Source organism: Myotis nattereri (assembly GCF_964212035.1).
Source record: "Myotis nattereri genome assembly, chromosome: X".
NCBI lineage: Eukaryota > Metazoa > Chordata > Mammalia > Chiroptera > Vespertilionidae > Myotis > Myotis nattereri.
In genome coordinates, this window is record NC_138078.1 from 133,588,425 (window position 1) to 133,592,922 (window position 4,498).

Below are 4,498 nucleotides of genomic sequence, written 5' to 3' on the forward strand. Positions count from 1 at the left end.
GAGTGTGCAGGAGGCAGCTGATGGATGTTTCTCTCTCATCGATGTTTCTAACTCTCTATCCCTCTCCCTTCTTCTCTGTAAAAAATCAATAAAATATATTTAAAAAAAGAATCCCTCATTTCTAGTTCTCCTCTCACATATGTGTTTCACTTCACAATTTTCAAGGACTTTGGTATAAATCCCATCCTTACTGACTGCACATGGCAGGTTCTAGTATACATCCTGACACGTAGGGATGCTGAGAGAAGTGCGTGCCTTCCTGGTATGAAGCAGAGGTAGAACTGAACCCAGGTTGTTGGTTTCCAAGGATTTAGACATGTATTTGATTGAAAGACAAATTACTCTTGGCTCTGGCCTAGGACTATTCCAACCAAGCCAACCTGCCTTCAAAATGATAATAAAAAATGAATTAAATTTAAAAATATCTATACTTTCAACAGCATCACAGAACCAAAGTCTACAATATCCTTTAAACTACAATTACTGGTCTTAACAGTGTGCCCTCTGTGTTGAATCTCCTTATTTCAAATTTGTCCTCCTCTCTTTGAACTATTCTTTGAAACATTTGGTTGAAAACTGACAGTATTCTCTGAAAACATCTCACATCTGCCTTAGAATTTATGACTCTGCATGAGGTTTCTACTTCGTATATTTTTTGTTTATTTTTTAAAGCTTTCCAGGTATGGCAAGATGGAGAAACAACAGTCTTATGCAAACTATGTACATGGTAATAGGACAACATTTCCATCATCCTAGAAATGTATGCACATGTCTTTTTTGTATTCATCCTAGATGATATATCTGATTTTCTCCTAATCTGAGAATAAAATTATAAAATCACAAGCATAATTTTATATCTTTATATCCTCACTAACATTGCTATCAGGAATCTTTAAGCCCTTTACCAGTAGTGATATGAACTAAGCAATAGAGAACAGGACAGAAATATCTAGATGCATTTGCAATGCCACTAGAACAGCACATTAATCATGCCACTTTTACTAATTAACAAAAGTATATTAATATGCATGTCTTTGATACTCAGTTATATCAGGAAAATACACAGAAACTTTTAGAAAAGTCAGTATATAACATCTTTCAAATAAATTGATACAGTGAAAACTCTCACAAGCTTCTAGCACTCTTCTGCAATTATCTATGCAACAACCCTCACAGAAAGTTTTGTATTGCTCATCATTTTGTGTATGTGTGCATTCAAGACACCCTTCAAAATAACTACCCACCTACTTGCACATTTGATGCTAACAAAAAGGAGTCTGTGCTTTTGCATTTTATCTAATATCAGTGTAATCCTTTGTGGAAAGGCAGGTTTCTAAATGCTTTTATGAAGGCTGGTAAACACATGAGGCTAAGTAAAATGGATACACATCATATTTTACATTTTTGTACTGGATCTAAATAAAATACCAGTTTTTTTCATTGATGCCATGTTCCTCCTCTTATCTGTATACAATTTATTGCTTTTGTGTGTGTTCCCGTTAGCTAGAGACACACCACCCTTCTCAGTAAACTGTCTCCTTTTCTTCAACCTGACTGTCTCATTATTTCTGCCTGTGAATGGACTCTTAGCTCTGTGTTTTGTGGTTGTTTATAGCACCCATTAAATAACTACAGTAAAATATGACATGGTCTGAAATGATGTAAAGACAGAGAGGATACAACATTAACTGTCTGCAGTTGGTAATAATGTGCACAGGCTGCTGCTATAGTCTGTAGCAAACAGCACAGTGATATGTTTTACACAAATAAGAATATTAGTAAAACAAGGCAATGTTTCTGAATATGTAATTGTAAATAGCCTGCCCCTGTGCATATGTGAGAACTGTGTTATTTTGAAACTGCTTATCTGACTGGCAGGAAAATCTCAAAAAGTTTTTCTCTGAGATGAAGTAAAAACAGCAGCAATGATCCTTAAAATGTCAGAAATATGATTATAAGAGATTGTTCTTTGGAGTATATTAAGTAAATTCTGCATATGTTCAAAATATAAAATTATCAGTAATTTTCCTTTAAGAAGGCCTAGCATGGTCTCCTTCCATTCTGAAAAGAAAGCCAAGAAGAAAAGGAGGAAGCACAAAAGATTCCCCAGGATAAAGACAAGAATGAGATGGAAGTCAGTGCTGTGAGAACCTGGTTTAAATGTATAAGAAGGAAATAATCTTGAAATCAGACAAATCTCAACAGGAATTCATTAGCAAGAGAGCTAAATTTTGCTGTAATTTTGCACCCCTCTCCTCCCACCATCCCTTCTATTGTCCACCATCAAGGTTGTGGATATTCTCAAGATTTGGGGAACTTCCAGACTCTGGGATGGGACATGGGATGGTGACAACTTTAAAACCACTATTCTGCAAGATTGAGGGGGAATGTCTTGGTGCCATCAAATAAACTCCTTACCCTGGTTTATGTTAATAAACTGCAACTTCCTTCATCCACCAGGTGTACCGGTGTACCATGGGAGGTTGAAGAGAGGCCCTAGGAAAGGTATGTCTTGAAGGGAGCTATAATGATCTTGGCAAAAATCACACCTACCTCTTGAACTACAATGATTATTTCACTGAGAGCCTTCTTTTAACTGAGTCACAACCACGGAGACTACTTTAAGTGGAAAAAGAAAGGGGAATCAGGAAGGGAGGATGGCCAAAAGTATAATAGATCCAGGCTACGTCATAAAGAAGAAAAAGAATCAAAACAGGGACTGGAATGATGCTAAGGGTTTGCTTTTGTTAACACGTTGGCATTAGTCTAGCTCAGTGGCACATTCTATGGAAATTCCTTGTTTACCATCCTCCTAGGAGGTCCTTAAATATCTGCCTGCAACCTCCAGTAACTGGGCTCATACTAGTAGGCAGCCCGCCCAGAGGGTGTTCAGGTCAGAGGGCAGGCTGCTCCTGCACTTGCCATAACTTCCACCCAGTGGTCTTAATCTCCCCTTGGCTTTGGTACCGACCTAGTGCCACCCTTATTTCCCTTGACTGAATCTGAGCTGCAGCCCATGGCAGAAGCTGCAAGGACTGGGCAGAGTTCCAGGTGCGAGGGGCCCAGAGGCATGAAGAGCGCTCCACCGCGCTTGTCAGAGAAATGGAGCTGTAGCTCCTCTGTGGACTGGTTTATCTCCTCCCCGCCTCCTCCCGGGTGCACAGCAGGGACTTTTGATCTGCAGAGTGATTGATAAGTGGGAGAGGGGCCACGGTCCCTTCCTCCCTCTTCCTCCTCCCGCTCCCTCCAGCTCTGCTTCACTCCTCCCCCTCGGCTCCCTCCCTCCTTCCTGCTGGAAGCCCTGCCCCACGGCGAGCCGCTCCAGTGGGAATCTGCCTGCCCGGGGGCGCCGCTGGCGCTCGCAGCCTTGCCCTCGCTCACGGGCCGCGCCGGTCCCAGGCTGTGTCGGCTCCCGCGCCTTTCCTGGTCGCAGATGCTGTGGGCGCCTCCCCCGGAGGCGCGCTCGCTGGGTAAGTTCTGAGCACTCGGGGACGCCGCGGCCCGCGGTAGGCTAGCGGGCTCCGATGAATTCCCCAGCCCCCTTCGTGGCTGCTTCCCCTAGCGGAGCGAACGGCGTGGGAGGACAGAGCGCCTGCCGCCTGCGACTTCGCGCTAAGGCCGCCCTCACCTCCCAACCCTACCAGGGCTGGTTGGCTCCCGGACCGTCCATGCGGGCGTGGTCAGTCTGGGGGCATCGCTCAACCCCGCGGTCACCGCCGCTGCTGCGGGCGGCCCACGAGCCGGGCAGGTCCCAAAGCAAGGAAAGTGCGGGTGGCCGTCGCGGCAACGGGCCCCGCACCCGGCATCTGGCGTCTAGCAGCAGTGGGAGAGCAGGTAGGAATGCGCTAGCGGTCGAGGCCCCGTGGCTGGGCGATGCGCTACTTGCCTAGTCCCCACGTCGCCCTGAAGAGTCCTTGGGGAATGGTATTTGTTGAGGATTGGGCTGGTGGTTAGGGAAGGAAAGGAGGCCGCGGACAGGCACTTGAATCCCCCCACACACCACTGCAGGCTTAGGGACTCCTCCTCTTAAGCCCCTGGTGGCCTGGCGAGCGGCAGGGTGGGTTGCACGCCCGCCTCACCTACAGCACCCTGGGGAAGCATTGGTGACCGGTTAAATGCGAGTGAGACTGAGGCCACCGAGTCCCAGTTTTTGCCTCCCTCGCCTTCTCGAGGAGAGGTAGCGTTTGCCTTATTTTAGCGTCCGCCTCTGCCTCTCTAGGGCTCCCAGTTCACCTTACCGCTGCCTTAAAGCCCGCTTTACCTAGCGGGGTACTGCGGTCGTTCTTCCCAGAGACACGGGGCCCAATCAAACTTACTTAAAGTGCTTTATCGGGGTTGTGGATAATTTGGTAGCAATACCTATGTTTGGGAAAGCGGCTGGGGAAGCTCAGGGACAGGCAGTAGAGGCATGAGTGGTAAGAGGGTCCATGGAAGGAAGATCTGCACAATAATTCAGGGTCTCCCATGTTGTTCCCAGCAGCTAGCGTACCTCCTCATT